The sequence below is a fragment of the Salvelinus alpinus genome, chromosome 5, assembly GCF_045679555.1.
Source record: "Salvelinus alpinus chromosome 5, SLU_Salpinus.1, whole genome shotgun sequence".
NCBI lineage: Eukaryota > Metazoa > Chordata > Actinopteri > Salmoniformes > Salmonidae > Salvelinus > Salvelinus alpinus.
The window spans coordinates 41587040-41604513 of record NC_092090.1 but is presented as its reverse complement, the minus strand read 5'-3'; the positions used below and the strand labels follow the sequence as shown (position 1 = coordinate 41604513).

The 17474-nt window shown below is 42.0% G+C and overlaps 1 protein-coding gene across 1 annotated transcript in view; it reads right to left on the bottom strand.

The window, feature by feature from the left end:
* The window catches only part of LOC139576196 (cadherin-11-like), a 70010-nt gene extending 53397 nt beyond the window's left edge, over positions 1 to 16613 (bottom strand). The window contains exon 1 of the mRNA XM_071401960.1: positions 16133 to 16613. The gene's annotated coding sequence lies outside the window, so the exon portion shown is untranslated. The remainder of the gene's footprint in view (positions 1 to 16132) is intronic.
* Between the last annotated feature and the right edge of the window lie 861 nt (positions 16614 to 17474).

The following is a 17474-nucleotide window of genomic DNA, read 5'->3' as shown; positions in this document are numbered from 1 at the left end:
TGCACACTAACAGGTGTGCCTTGTTAAAAGTTAATTTGTGTAATTTATTTCCTTCTTAATGTGTTTGAGCCAATCAGTTGTGTTGTGACAAGATAGTGGTGGTATACAGAAGACAGCCCTATTTGGTAAAATACCAAGTCCATATTATTGCAAGAACAGCTCAAATAAGCAAAGAGAAACGAAAGTCCATCATTACTTTAAAACATGGTCAGTCAATACGGAAAATTTCAAAAACCATCAAGCGCTATGATGAAACTGGCTCTCATGAGGACCGCCTCAGGAAAGGAAGAACCAGAATTACCTCTGCTGCAGAGGATAAGTTTACTAGAGTTACCAGCCTCAGAAATTGCAGCCCCAAAAAATGCTTCACAGAGTTCAAGTAACCGACACATTTCAACATCAACTTTTCAGAGGAGATCAGGCCTTTATGGTCAAACTGCTACAAAGAAACCACTACTAAAGGTCACCAATAAGAAGAAGAGACATGTTTGCGCCAAGAAACACGAGCAATGGACATTAGGCCGGTGGAAATATGTCCTTAGTCTGATGAGTCCAAATTGGACTGATGAGTCCAACAGCTGTGTCTTTGTGAGACGCTGAGTAGGTGAACGGATGATCTCTGCATGTGTGGTTCCCACCGTGAAGCATGGAGGAGGACGTGTGATGGTGTGGGGGTGCTTTGCTGGTGACACTGTCAGTGATTTATTTAGAATTCAAGGCAAAATTAACCAGCATGGCTACCACAGCATTCTGCAGCAATATGCCATCCCATCTGGTTTGCGCTTAGTGGGACTATCATTTGTTTTTCAACAGGATAATGACCCAACACACACAGGCTGTGTAAGGGCTATTTGACCAAGAACGAGAGTGACGGAGTGCTGCATCAGATGACCTGGCCTCCACAATCACCCAACCTCAACCCAATTGGGATGGTTTGGGAAGAGTTGGACCGCAGAGTGAAGGAAAAGAGGCCAACAAGTGCTCAGTATATGTGGGGACTCATTCAAGACTGTTGGAAAAGCATTCCAGGTGAAGCTGGTTGAGAGAATGCCAAGAGTGTGCAAAGCTAACATCAAGGCAAAGGGTGGCTATATATTTTGATTGGTTAAATTTTCTTGTTGGTTACTATGTGTTATTTCATAGTTTTGATGTCTTCACTATTATTCTACAATGTAGAAAATGGAGAAATTTAAAGAAAAACCCTTGAATGGGTTGGAGTGTCCAAACTTTGCTTATGTTTTATGTTTCTGCGTGCAGTTTGAAGGAAGTTGCTAACTAGTGTTAGCGCAATGACTGGAAGTCTATGGTAACTGCTAGCATGCTAGTAGAGACCATAAATGTCCAGTCATTGTGCTAATGCTTGTTAGCATTGGCACGTGAAACTACCTCTAACTTCTTCATACTGGATGCGGAGACATAAAACTGGCATCCAGGAGTTCATCTGACTCTGGGGAAGTAGACGGCCAAAATCCCAAAGTATCCCTTTAATGGGTACCTACCCCTGGGCCACCCACAATGTCAGCCACTTAACCCATGTAGTAACAATTTCTGCCCTGCTGTAAAACTCATCCCAAGAAACAAAGGCCATGGAAAGATTGCCAAACTGCTTCAATTACCTACAATATAATCTCAAACCTTTAAATTATTCTCAGAAGAAAAGTTTTAAAGTAATAGTTATAAAGAAATCCCTAGATATGAGGGAGTTAACAGAGGTAGGAAATTAGCTGAAACTTGGCCTCATACCAATCAGTGGGGCCTAAAATACTTTAATGCACTTTCCAAACACACAGAATGAGAAATGACCCAGAGGGGTTTCCAGTCACTGAAAAGCCATCTCATTGGAGGCTGACAAACAGCTCTGGGACAGAAATCAAAATGGCTTCCCTGCAGACACAGTGGAGGAGCTGGTGGGGTCTAATAGGTGCCAATTCCAGAGTGGTGAATGGGTGCACTGATGCAAAGCTACCCTGACAGTTTGAAACAACCCAAGCGAACAACACATAATAGATGCAAACTTTTTTCTTTCTTTTCTCTCTTTTTTCCCTATTTTGGTTTTAGCATTGTCTGCCATATTACCCATGGAGTCAAATGGAAAGTGACAACATACTTCAAACTCTTTCAGATAGTGCTGAGTGTGCTGCTGTACAGGGGAAGAGTGTAGTCAGTATTGACCAGTCCCCTTTCCAGTGTCCTGAATCAAGGGGTTTGGCTCAGGAGAAGAGAGGGGGGGGGCTCAATCCTTCATTGTTGCGAGCTGATAAAGAGATTAGGGCACTGTGAAAAGAGGCAGGACTGAATATCCCAGCATCTGAGACGCCTGTATGAAAGGGCCATTGTGGCCCTGGTACACATCCTGCCTTCCCTGAACACTTGACAACCTAAACAGTGGACAAGAGAATTCCTGTGTCAGACAAAACTCTGCACCAAAAGTTTATCAGCCTCATTTACAAATGTATGCCTTTGTGACCAAATAAATCCCCTTTAGCAAAGACACTAGAAGCAGAACTAAATAAATTATTCACAGATTCACTGTTCTTAATGGTTAAAAAAGAAATGCAACCGTCTTCATGACCACATGACTGAGTGCAGAAAAATAAGTTGATTAAAAAGTGGCATGCATCAGTTTGAAAACATGTGGTGGTAAGGTTTTTTCTCGAGCATTTGTGTGTCACTGTGTTTGACTGGTTTGTGAGGTTAGAATCTGCACGTCAAAAGCAGAGAAACCATTTGAGTGGGCCACCAGATGTTCCATCGCAATGGGATTCACATGAATAGAGCCTCTCCCCCTAACCTATTGATTCCCATACAATTTCCCCTGGAGGAAATTAGAACTTTAAAATGAAAGAAACAAATGTAATCAATGACACTCCATTTCTTATTATAATGACAAATAAAATCTAAAATGAGAAACGGGAGAAAATAATTTGCATACCTATACAATTTTAATGCATCCAGGATGGAAGCAAAGACCACATTATACCACAGTACATAGCCTGCATCCCTCTTCCACAAGAAGTAAACAAACTACTGATGATGATCCGCGGGGGGTATTTTTGTTTCATAATTCATATGAGACAGATTTCCTTCCATGGGTAATTCTGAAGCTCGGAAGATCACTGGAACAAAGCTGTGAATGCCAAAGACCACATAAAGGTTTTCAATGAGTCAACAGACTATGAGTGCAGCATCTGGTCTCCTTGTTTCACCTCAGTATGTTAAGGCGTATGATGCCCTAACAGCTTCTACAGTATGTGCTGACTGCACTTCCCCTTACATGTGTGCTAACTTCCCGATGAATTCAAAAACCTTTGTCTCACCAACTCCCTCTCCTCTGAAATATATGCTCACTCTTGGAAATCAAAGATCATATGCAGCCAGTCCAAGGTTTACTTCATCGTTTTTTTATATCAATAAAACGATATTACATTCTCCAGACAATTCCTAATTGGCCTCTGGTTAGAGCCTTTTATTTCAACTTGTAGAGCTGATCCCTTTGTGTAACCTTCTGTTGACATTGTGACCCCTTCTGAGGAAGAGGGTGACCAAAGGATTGAGACAACTGGGAGCAGACCCTGATTATTCACTCTCCATGGAATTGTCTAACGGTAGGATTGACAGTATTAGTATACATTGCCAAAGCTTTTAAGACCACATATATCCCAGTTATAGCATGGAGGCCTTAGGGCTCTGTTTTGTCTTACTGTCCTCCAGCTGTGACTGATAAGATGTCACCTGGTCTGGTGTAGCTTGTGTTTGGCCTATCTCAAAGTGATCTTGGATTCCCCAAGGAAGACAGGCCTACATCACACAGACACATTAAATCCAGTATTTTTTGGGATGAAAGGTGCTGAGAGGGGAGCCTGGCTGACTGGCAGGGTGCTAACAGACTGATGAGGGATAATACCAAGTGAAGAAGCCTCGGCTCAGACAGAACAGGCTGATAGGGCTGCGGCTGAGCTCAGAGAGGAAGGGAGGCCTGAGATTAAGAGTGAGGAAAAAGCAGGAAAAGCAGCCAACAAGTGCTCAGCATATGTGGGAACTCCTTCAAGACTGTTGGAAAAGCATTCCAGGTGAAGCTGGTTGAGAGAATGCCAAGAGTGTGCAAAGCAGACATGAAGGCAAAGGGTGGCTTCTTTGAAGAATCTACAATCTAAAATATAATTAATTTGTTTAACACTTTTTTGGTTACTACATGATTCCATATGTGTTATTTCATAGTTTTAATGAATTCACTGCTTTTCTACAATGTAGAAAATAGTAATAATAAAGAAAAACCCTTGAATGAGTAGGTGTTTTAGTAGTAATTTTTGACTGGTACTGTACTTCCCCAGAGTAAGATGAACTCATGGACACCATTTTATGTTTCTGCGTGCAATTTGAAGGAAGTTGCTAACAAGTGTTAGCGCAATGACTGGAAGTCTATGGTAACTCCAAGCATGCTAGTAGAGACCATAGACTTCTGGTCATTGTGCTAATGCTAGTTAGCATTGGCTCGCGAAACTACCTCTAACTTCCTTCATACTGGATGCAGAGACATAAAAATGCTATCCAGGTGCTCATCTGACTCTGGGGAAGTAGAGGGCCAAAATCCCAAAGTATACCTTTAATGGGTACATACCCCTGGGCCACCCACAATGTCAGCCACTTAACCCATGTAGTAACAATTTCTGACCTGCTGTAAAACTCCCAAGAAACAAAGGCCATGGAAAGATTGCCAAACTGCTTTCAATTACCTACAATATAATCTCAATACATACAATTATTCTCAGAAGAAAAGTTTTAAAGTAACAGTTATAAAGAAATCCCTAGAATTCTGACTGAAGTTTGCAGAGAGGTAGAGGTAGTGAGGTAGCAGGTGGACAACACTAAGGAGGGCCAGGCAGCCTGAGATAGAATGGGATAAGTTTCACAATCCTTTATTACAGACAGTGTGACATTTACAGTCCTACTCTGAGTGGGGAAGAAGCCGGACACACCTCTTGGCCTTCACTTTATTACAAGCAGCACCTCCACAATATACACTCACCGGAGAGTTTATTAGGTACACCACCCCATTCACAAAAATGTATCACTCCTACAGACAGTGAGTCACATGGCCGTGGCTTGCTACATAAAGCAGGCAGACAGGCATCGAGGCATTCAGTTACTGTTCAATTGAAAATTAGAATGGGGAAAACAAGTGACCTAAGTGACTTTGAGCATGGTATGATTGTCGGTGCCAGGCGCGCAAGGATCCAGTATTTTATAAACAACCGACAGTGTCTAGGGATTACAGAGAATGCTGCGACAAACAAAAACCATCCAATAAGCGGCGCTCCTGTGAGCGAAAACAGCTCGTTGATGAGAGAGGTCGAAGAAGAATGGAAAGAATCGTGCAAGCGGGCTACAAACAGACAAATAACAGCGCAGTACAACAGTGGTGTGCAGAAGGGCATCTGGGAACGCACAGCTCGTAGGACCTTGTCACGGATGGACAATTGCAGCAGACGACCACACCGGGTTCCACTCCTATCAGCTTTAAAACAAGAAGAAGCGGCTCCAGTGGGCACGCGATCACCAACACTGGACAATTGAGGAGTGGAAAAACATAGCCTGGAACACGACAGTGAGTTCAGTTTACTTGAGTGGCCAGCGCAGGACCCAGACCTCAACCCAGTAGAGCATCTTTGGGATGAGATAGAACGGGCTGTTCGCCGCATGAATGTACCGCCATCCAATCTGCAGCAACTGTGTGATGCCATCGCGTCAGCATGGACCAACATCCCTACGGAACGTTTCCGACACCTTGTAGAATGCCTGTTCTGGAGGCAAAGGGGGGTCCGACCCGGTACGATGGGTGTACCTAATAAACGGACACAATGCAGAAAATAAGGACAGTGAAAATGAAAAGGCCTATTGAAATATGTTGCCTCTTACAGTCTTGATCTATCAAGCTTCCAATCAATTTCATATGTTGTATTGCGGCAGCGTAGCCAAGTGGTCAGAGCGTTGGACTAGTAACCGAAAGGTTGCAAGTTCGAATCCCTGAGCTGACAAGGTAAAATTCTGTCGTTCTGCCCCTGAACAAGGCAGTTAACCCACTGTTCCTAGGCTGTCAATGAAAATAAGAATTTGTTCTATGTAAAAAAATGTGTTTCCAATGTTAGTATCAAAACCCTTCTTTCCCTAGAAGAACACATTATCAATCCTAGCTACCTCCCATGGAGTAGCCCAAAAAGTGTGTCTCTTCAGACAGTATTGGAGGACTTTTCCAAATATAAGCCAGCAAGTAGGTTGCTCTTTGCATTACATACAAACGGATGCAAAAGAACCAGACACTGTGAAACACTGTTATTTCCACCTGCCATTCTCTGTTACTTTGCTAAATTCAGCTAATTTCACAGGCTGCTGAAGCAACTGATACACATTCAAAGATGGTATGTGCATCCGTGATTAACATGGGCTCTTTTCATATCCACAGACACAACTTTCAAATAGCTACACATCAACAAAAATGTGAACAACAAGCAGGTTGTGATTCTCAGTTCGCTTTCATTCTTTCTTTCAGAATCCTCCAAGACGTATAATTAGACTATTTAACGAAGAGTGCACATCTCTGAGAAGTTGAATTGCCCTGAATCTCACACTGCCAATAGGCACAGCAAAGGATAAAAGGAAGAGAGCTTGAGTAAGCATTAGCTGATTATGCAAATGTATCACCATATGCCAGCAAATAATGAATGAACCTGGTGCACTTAGCACTCTGATTGCAGACTACAGGTGATTTATAAATCATAAAGATGTTATCTTAGCATTAGAGCAAGGGGGAGGATGGTCTGCACATTTAGTGCCTGTGTATTCCATCTTAGTGGTTCCTTTAAACAGAAACACTTTCCCCTTGTGCTCTTTTTGTTTAGGTGCTTCCTGTTGTTGACTGGGTTGGTGTAGGGGCCACCAACAATTAGGGTTATTGCAGATGTAGAGTGGGTGTAATGGAGCCTGTCATTGCTAATCAATTCCTCCTCCGCCCCTTACAAGGCTAAAAAGGAAAGTAAGTGTTGAGGTTGATTACGAGGTGCACCTCCGAGATGCTTAAGATTATTGTTTTCAACTGGTGGTCTGTATTTATACTTCGGTCTTAGGTCAACGCAACAGTGTTTTCTGTATATGTTTAGCTGTCAGCATTTCCATAGTAAACCAAGACCATAATTGTTGGAGATTTTCCAGTCATCTGATGATTTTCAGTAACCTATACTGTTCTCTTTGAAGTAGAAAGAATAATCAATATAAGCTTAAATATTAGACATAAAAGCAGAATGAAGGCTAAACCTATGTGAGTGTCCAAGCTAGATCAACATCGAATTGACCATTGGACATGTAAAGAACAGAACGTAAGCAGAATCTGTGTAGATGAGGCAAGGTAAACTAACAAGACGTGACTGGTCTGGGCCATATCTGATCTTGTGAAGGCTACTAGACACGCACACAATTTAAGCATACGTTGATAATGTAGGTCTGAACTTGTAAAGACCTTTGGACAGAAACTTTAGCTCAGGGGTATGCATGTCACGCCACCAATAGAATCTATGCCCCAATATCTGAGCCAATAAGAGAATGGAAAATATGTAACAAAGCAAATGGGGTGATGATAATTATGTAAAGGTAAAAATGTATAAAAGCCAAGCACTAAGAATGAGAAGGCAGTACTTCCATGGAGGTGCTCGGCTTTGTTGCTCTCTGCAATTAAAGTCTAATTGAATTCACAAGCTCCAGTATCTGAGTAGTATTTGATTTAATATTTTCCACTACATAATCCTCTGTGTAATAGTATGTTATTAAAAAGGCCAAAAGCAGCATTGTTCATTCAGCAAGCTCATTTATGTGCCCCTTCCATCGCTCCCCTCAGTGCCCTTGCTTATTTAACCTACAGTACAATGGCATTAGATGTCAAGTGCAAAGTCCTATCAGAAATAATCATGACACATCTGCTAATGCCTTGGAGCAACAGTGAAGAAAAGCACCATGCAGTGACTGTCAGTTGTCCGTGAAAAACAAACAAACACAATACCCAACAAACAGCATATAAACTTTTTTCGTCTTTGAAATGGAAAAGATATGCACCTCTGCTCTCAGGAAAGTAGGGCTAAGAAGGTCTCCTAAGGCCTGGGAGAGAACTCAGCCATATTACCATACATACAGTATATTGAAGCCAAATACCTTATGGACTGTGTTTTATTTTTAAAGGTCAGCTTGGCCATAGCTCTTATCAAAGCAGTTTCTTTCGATTACGCCATGAAAATTTTTCATTTAGGATTCAAGTTTGCACAGAAAATACGGGACTTATTGCATACATTCATATATTCGAATTTTTATTCAAGGACTAGCGGTGTTATGCAAGCATAATAAACTCAGCAAAAAAAGAAACGTCACTTTTCAGGACCCTGTCTTTCAAAGATAATTCGTTAAAAATCCAAATAACTTTACAAATCTTCATTGTAAAGGGTCACTGTTTCCCATGCTTGTTCAATGAACCATAAACAATTAATGAACATGCACCTGTGGAACGGTCGTTAAGACACTAACAGCTGACAGATGGTAGGCAATTAAGGTCACAGTTATGAAAACTTAGGACACTAAAGAGGCCTTTCTACTGACTCTGAAAAACACCAAAAGAAAGATGACCAGGGTCCCTGTTCATCTGCGTGAACGTGCCTTCGGCATGCTGCAAGGAGGCGTGAGGACTGCACATGTGGCCAGGGCAATAAATTGCAATGTCCGTACTGTGAGATGCCTAAGACAGCGCTACAGGGAGACAGGACGGACAGCTGATCGTCCTCGCAGTGGACGACCACGTGTAACAACACCTGCACAGGGTTGGTACATCCGAACATCACACCTGCGGGACAGGTACAGGATGGCAACAACAACTGCCCGAGTTACACCAGGAACGCACAATCCCTACATCAGTGCTCAGCCTGTCCGCAATAGGCTGAGAGAGGCTGGCCTGAGGGCTTGTAGGCCTGTTGTAAGGCAGGTCCTCACCAGATATCACCGGTAACAACGTCGCTTATGGGCACAAACCCACCGTCGCTGGACCAGACAGGACTGGCAAAAAGTGCTCTTCACTGACGAGTCGCGGTTTTGTCTCACCAGAGGTGATGGTCGGATTCGCGTTTATCGTCGAAGGAATGAGCGTTACACCGAGGTCTGTACTCTGGAGCAGGATCGATTTGGAGGTGGAGGGTCCGTCATGGTCTGGGGCACTGTGTCACAGCATCATCGGACTGAGCTTGTTGTCATTGCAGGCAATCTCAACACTGTGCGTTACAGGGAAGACATCCTCCTCCCTCATGTGGTACCCTTCCTGCAGGCTCATCCTGACATAACCCTCCAGCATGACAATGCCACCAGCCATACTGCTCGTTCTGTGCGTGATTTCCTGCAAGACAAGAATGTCAGTGTTCTGCAATGGCCAGCGAAGAGCCCGAATCTCAATCCCATTGAGCACGTCTGGGACCTGTTGGATCGATGCGTGAGGGAAGGGGACATTCCCCCCCAGAAATGTCCGGGAACTTGCAGGTGCCTTGGTGGAAGAGTGGGGTAACATCTCACAGCAAGAACTGGCAAATCTGGTGCAGTCCATGAGGAGGAGATGCACTGCAGTACTTAATGCAGCTGGTGGCCACACCAGATACTGACTGTTACTTTTGATTTTGAACCCCCCCCCCCCCCCTTTGTTCAGGGACACATAATTTTATTTCTGTTAGTCACATGTCTGTGGAACTTGTTCAGTTTATGTCTCAGTTGTTGAATCTTGTTATGTTCATACAAATATTTACACATGTTAAGTTTGCTGAAAATAAACACAGTTGACAGTGAGAGGATGATTGTTTTTTTTGCTGAGTTAATATCAGAGAAAATTGTCAATGTCTATTGTCTGCTCTTTGAAAGACAAAAAAAATAGCTGTAGGGACTTCAGCTGTGGTACAGATGTACATACAGTGCATTCGGAAAGTATTCAGACTACCTCCCTTTTTCCACATTTTGTTACGGTACAGCCTTATTCTAAAATGTATAACTTTTTTTTAAATTCTAATCAATCTGCACACAATACCCCATAATGACAAAGCGAAAACAGGTTTTTAGACTTTTCTGCACATAAAAAAAATATAATACAGAATTACCTTATTTACATAAGTATTCAGACCCTTCGCTATGAGACTCGAAATTGAGCTCAGGTGCATCCTGTTTCCATTGATCATCCTTGATATGTTTCTACAACTTGATTGGAGTCCACCTATTGTAAATTCAATTGATTGGACATGATTTGGAAAGGCACACACCTGTCTATATAAGGTCCCACAGTTGACAGTGCATGTAAGAGCAAATACCAAGCCATGAGGTTGAAGGAATTGTCCGTAGAGCTCTGAGATAGGATTGGGTTGAGGCTCAGATCTGGGGAAAAGTACAAAACATGTCTGCAGCATTGAAGGTCCCAAAGAACACAGTGGCCTCCATCATTCTTAAATGGAAGAAGTTTGGAACCACCAATACTCTTAGAGTTGGCCGCCCTCCAAAACTGAGAAATCGGGGGAGAAGAGCCTTGGTCAGGGAGGTGACCAAGAACCCAATGGTCACTCTGATAGAACTCCAGAGGTCCTCTGTGGAGATGGGAGGACTCTGCAGCACTACACTACACCAATCTCTGCAGCACTACACCAATCAGGCCTTGATGGTAAAGTGGCCAGACGGAAGCCACTCCTCAGGAAAAGGCACATGACAGCCTGCTTTGAGTTTGCTAAATGGCACCTAAAGGACTCTCAGACCATGATAAACAAGATTCTCCGGTCTGATGAAATCAAGATTTAACGCTTTGGATTGAATACCAAGCACACAGCCAAGACAATGCAGGAGTGGCTTCGGGACAAGTCTCTGAATGTCATTGAGTGGCCCAGCCAGAGCACAGACTTGAATCTGATCGAAAATCTCTGGATAGACCTGAAAATAGCTGTGCAGCGACGCTCCCCATCCAACCTCATAGAGCTTGAGAGGATCTGCAGAGAAGAATGGGAGAAACTCCCCAAATACTGGTGTGCCAAGCTTGTAGCGTCATACCCAAGAAGACTCGAGGCTGTAATCGCTGCCAAAGGTGCTTCAACAAAGTGCTGAGTAAAGGGTCTGAATATTTCCTTTTCTTTTTTTAAACCAGTTTTTGCTTTGTCATTATGGGGTATTGTGTGTAGATTCATGAGAGGGAAAAACAATTGAATCCATTTTAGAATAAGTCTGTAACGTAACAAAATGTGTAAAAAGTCAAGGGGTCTGAATACTTTCCGAAAGCACTGTATATCCCATTACAGTACCTCCATGAGCACGCTCATTCTTATGCAACGAAGAGCCAGCCAGAAATTCACATTCAGTGGGTCCTTAAATGAAAGGGGGAAGATGGATGCAGCTTCAAAGAATGTTAAAAGAATGCTAATATGTTGTGGAGCAAAAGCTGATTGCAATGGAGTTATACGTCAGTAGCCTTAGCCTGCCAACCGATAGGATGTTATAGATAGATACTGTCTCACTACTGTATGTCTATACCTATACTATATCTATCATATCCTCACCTAGCTATCTTAAGATGAATGTGCTAACTGTAAGTGTCTCTGGATAAAAGAGTCTTCTAAATGACTAGAATGTAAATGTAATCGGAACGTCTGTTTTTAGTTTTTTGAAAGTCAGGGTGAAATTCAGCCAAAAGCTCTCAAGACAAAAAGCTTTCCAGTTCACAAAATGTACTCAGAGCAAATGTACAGTACAAAACTTGCCATTCTCAAAAGTTACGAGGGGAAATGTGTTAGAACATCACGACAAGCACCAAGCTTAAAGAAAAGCAATGGGATAATGCGTCATTTGATCAAAGTGTGAATTTGACATCAGAGAAAGACTATACATGCTGCTGCCAGACATCAAATCCAGTTCAGCCAACATATCCCCCCTAGGAAACAGTGGAAGGAAGGTTAATAAAGGCATTAGAATGTTCCTGAGAGGCCTGTTTCAATGAGTGGATAATTCAGACTGCAACACTGGTCGTGTAAATGAGGCCCTACCTAAATCAACCCCATAATCAGTTAAGCTTCATGCAGCACTTGGCATGTTGGCCTTCAGTATGTTAAGCTTGTGCTTTTGACACGCATATGGACACAGTTTGAGCATGTGTCCACATATCCACACTCACATAGACGCTGATGCTCATACAGTATCATACACACAGCTTGTGCACGGCTTCAGAGTTGATCACCAGCAATAAGGTTCTGACATGTTCCCTTCTCAAAGCTACCCTTCTATACACACGCTCTAGAGAGTATTAGAACCCCTACAGTATGTTAATCAGAAGCATTACATTAAAATACCATGTAGGAACGCAAAACATATTTCTACGCAAGTTACTGTCATGAAAAGGTACCCCAAGGAGAAGGGGACCTTATGGTCTCCATGTTGACACCCTTGAAATAGACATTGACTCACACATAGCCTTGCACTTACGGGTGAAGAGAGAAAATAAATACTTCATATGGCCTTCACTTTCAGATTACAACGTTGTACACTGAAGGTGGCATGGAAGGAACATGGTGTTCTGGTCTTGTAGTATCTTAACACACTCAGGGTCAAGTCTACCAGCCCAAGTGTTCCCGTTGTTTTCAGACTGAAGAATAAGCATGTATTTTACTTGGACATTCCTACATGTGTTATGGTTGTCTTATTCTGGAGGGATGTACATAAGTAGAAATGACTCGTGTTTATATTGCTTGAACATGAAATCATTATCAATGATGCTCTTGAGGGTAAGTGACAGGGTTCTGTGCACCCACATAGTGATTTACCCAGCAATAAGTGGAGTGCAACAATAAGGACAGCTTTGAATAAACTGAGCCATGGTCCTACTTTCATCAGTGTCAAGCAATATTAGTACTGCATAATCCTGTAACTATTCATTAAATCTCTAAATTGTCCACCCACTATCAATGCAGTAATTAGTGAATGAAAATAGATATAAACACCACTATTAAAGATTATTTTTTGTCCAGAATGCTTCATTAAATGAGACTTGCTGGTTATTCTACTACCTGACTATTACTTTCTTCATTCATCCTCAAAGTCACCGTAAATATCCATAAAGAAAAAAGGCCAAGGCTAATGTTCAACCAGCAACGCCGTAATACCTTCCTTTCATGTCCCATTGCTTGTGAGATAGATGGCGTGGGCACATCATGGGACTGCCCTAAAAGCCACCTCGCCTGACCTTAATGTCTGTCACATGACCTGAATGACATGTAAACAACAGAACCGCACAGGGAATGAAAAGAAGCCTAGTGGTAACCAAGCAGTAGACACAGAATGGTGGGGTACCCTAATCTAGGGTATTTTTTGTCCCACGACATGAAGATAATGATTCAATCCAATCTGTCACCCTACTAGCTGCTGATGGAGAGACACAGATGTCCCATATCAGCATACTATCAAACAGTAACATGTAAGCACGGTTAAGAAGAAGTGTCACATATTCACATAACGTGATGTCTTAATTAGGCTGCCATGCACCCCCAGGAGGACCAAGGTCTAGGTGGCATCCACTAATAATTATCCAGGTGCTGTGTGTTTAAAAGTTGTAATATTGTTATGTCAAGTCAGTTGTAGACTACCTTATGATTAGAATCCATTCTAAAGGACACACGGCCAAACAAGGACTTCTTGCTTTACTGCCAAAATCTATGACAATATTCTGATATTTTTTCAGCTCATAATCAGCAAACTGCGAGCTGTTTATTTCTATTTAGCTGACGGATGTGCATTTAGTCTACATTTTAAAAAGGGCACACTGGCGTCTTTCCTTTTTTTTCTCGAAGTAGAAAAATAACTCCTTGAAAAGCTCTAGCTGGCAGTCAAAATAACAAATGCCTTTATTTGTTGAAAATGATGGAGTCTCTTCCTCTATCGACTCACAGTAATGTGGAATTGGAATAGCACAGCGTGGAGCAGAGCAGGAAACCGGTGCCTCATTTTTCTCCCCTCCCCAGAACTCCAAGGTGGTAACGTGACACCGAAGGTAACAGAAGCCACTGACTAGAAAGATGTTAATCCTGACAAAGTGCCACAGCATTAGCCAGAGCCTCTGTTAGATTGAATTCTCCGTCCCCTGGGACCATGGGCAACACCGGCGGTGGCGCTCCATCTTTTTGAGTGTCCCTCAGAGACTAGTGCCGAGGTAAGCAAACTGGGCCAGCTGTCCACAGAACAACAGCACCCTCTATTGATTCCTTGAATACATGTATTCTCTTCCTCTGGGGGGTTTCAAGACTGTTGCCTGTAACTGTAGTTATAGAGGTCTATTCAGTTTTGTCATTCAACTATTTAAGTCTGGTCAGTCAGTCAGAAACTAAACTGATCTTTCAGTTAACAGGTAGGCTAACTAGGATTCTGAAATGTTTTGTCGTTTTTGTTGTTGTTCAAAACTGATTTTAAAACGTTTGAGTGAATTTGAAATAGGCTATGGCGTAAGCGATGAAACAATCTATGCAATTCTTTGATATATGTAAATCTCAACTATTTTCAGCAGTCATGTCACACACCAATGCCTCTGAGTTGTGACTGGAGCTAAGCCTTCTCTGATGTGTCATTCCCTGCTGGTTATGCTGCTCAAAATATTTCACCATCAAGCATTATTACACTTTACTTTTTAATTCATGAATTATTGTTTCATCAAATTAAGCATTGGGAATGGATTTTGAGGGGTAAAATCACCATTAAATACAATCAATTAAATGATAAACCCTTTGATGTGCATTATTTCGTTTCAATACCTTGTTAGGGCGTAACACAGACCAATAATATCAGTAAAAGCATGTTCAATAAGGAGAACGTTAAGTTATTATATGAATGGTTCCCACAAGAGCACATGAAGGGAAGCAGAGCAGACATTTCGCTGAGCAACAGTGCGGTTGGGGTATAGAGGGGTAGCGGGTGGAAGGGAAGATTATTTTCTTCTCGCAAGCAGCAATCATGAGCTGTGGACATGAATACTGAGGGTTATGTGAATACATACAGTCAATGCAATGGACCAGCTACGCACGCTGTTTTCTTTAGGCTTCCTTCTCCCTATGAATAAAACCTATTGAAAACATGTTAGAATGCCTGTGAATTCGGAAATTCACATTTCACATGAATTGCTGAGTAGTTTAGCCTAATAAGATGTCCATGATCAATGCAACAAAAATGTGCACTAGGCTATATCGACTTGGTTAGATACGCAACAAGGGGAAATATATGTTTTGCCCCATTCAGTTTGTATTCAGTTGTAAATGATACACCAACCTGTTATCACTATAAAACTGTGACTCAGAAGTAGGCTAAACAAAAAGATTCAAACGACAGCTATCAAATGGCAATAAACACAAAACATACACGATTGAAGAAATTAAACTGACTTTAAAAGATAATATAATAAATTGCGAAAAACAAAAACCGTAATATGAATGCAGGACAGAGAGAAAGTGGAATATCGTCCGCATTACAATGAATACAATATTGATATTATTTGGCTATCCATCCCATTCAGTTCAATTAGCTATTTAACTACAAACACTTTCAACGAAATGTATCCCCGTCAACCCTACACTTGCAGAGAAAGTTACCGTGTAGACTATTCGTCACTAAAACCTGAAAATGGATTGATGGGCTCAAATATGTAGTATAGCCAACCGGTGTGTCAAACAAGCCGTGAATAGTCAAGGTGTAATTGGACCGCCAGGCTTCCTATTAGAAACGGAGGATATATGAAAAAAATGTACGACATGAGATAATTCGATATAGGCTATGCTTACGGTCCTGATGAGAATCAAAATACCCCCCAAAATAAGTCGCCTATTGCCCTAATTTACTACATTTAAAGTGCTGGACATACAATGGACACAGTCCACTCAGATTGCGTATTAAATGTATCAAAAATGTCGCTTCTGAGGGGTAGGTTTTATCATTTGGAAAAGCAATTTCGGTCCAATCGCAGGACTATCACATTTTCCAGTTCAAATGACTCCAGAAATTGCACAACACAACTGTACTAAAATAAATTGATGGGACAATAACTATGGGCTAAATCCCTTACCTTGCTTGGAGTAAAACCAGACTCGATGTTGTTAGTCCAATGCTTGTCCCATTAGCAGCTCCAGACTATGACCACTTCTTTATGGCTATGAACATCCAACTCGACCCGTCCTTGCGTTATCACTCCTGGTCCAAGCGCCTCTCCTCCTGTGCGTTCCGCTGGATAAGAGAAATACCGTGGACCGGTTGAGAAGACAGTGGAACTAGACGCCTAGGGCGAGTATAGTATCATGAGAAAATGAGAATGAGTGAAGGATTAAAACCGTAGCATCCCCAAAGATCAATCCGGTTGCGCCGTTTAGGAGCGCACGTCCTCTCCAGCTTTCTAGTGAAACGAAACGAAGCTCGCAGATCTTGGTAGCAATGCAAACAGGATGTCTTGCCGAGGGCGCCTAAGTAGAATCACCCCCTTTTCCCTTTCCCTGCGATACCAGATGGAAGCAGTTTCTCATCTGTCGCACGTTCCCAGACCCAGACAGTGCAAGAGAACAGCGCGAACGGTTACACTAGGTTAAGAAATCTTCGTCCAATCAAAACACGCGGGGGAAGTAAAGCCCTCACTGGGAACCGAGAGCACTCAAGGGAGATGGAGACAAAACTCATCTTCAAAATAAATGTACATCACATGAAAATAAAAACTTTCCACGAGTAAAGTGATATAGTTACAATGTATTACATTTCATGACAAAACAGTTTTGCTTCCAATTACAGGCTAGCTTCCCTTCATTATTACCCCTACTGACCTTAACAGCCTACTGTAGGCCTATGTTGCAATGGTTGAGCAACTGTTTAATTAGGCTGTAGGGAAATACAATTTTTTAAAGTGAAAAACATAAACCTATAGCTGTAGCTTATGGTAACACATAATATTACATTGCTATTAGGTAATAAACCTGTAATTGCATACCATTTCAGTATTAGCTTTGTAACTGCATAGCAACATTGAGAGCTGTGGTGAAGTACGCTAACATGGTGTCTCACAGCCAAGGGGGGTGGCATGTAGGTGCTGGACAAGTCTTTCAGATTTTATTTAAAGCCAGGTGATCGGTGTTTAGCAGTCGAATTGTGTATACACAAATGGATCCAGAAAATATAAACCATTTTTAGTAGTCCACCTCCTAACTCTACCCCTAAGGTCTGAAACAGACTGTCATAAATAGGCTATCAGTTGGCAACCCTTGTACCTGGATTTGGTCATACCAACTCACTTCTCCAGAGAGGTGATGTTATCGCTCTAAAATCAAATCAAATCAAATTGTATTTGTCACATGCTTCGTAGACAACAGGTGTAAACTAACAGTGACATGCTGGGTCCTTTTCCAACAATGCAGAGTTCAAGATAA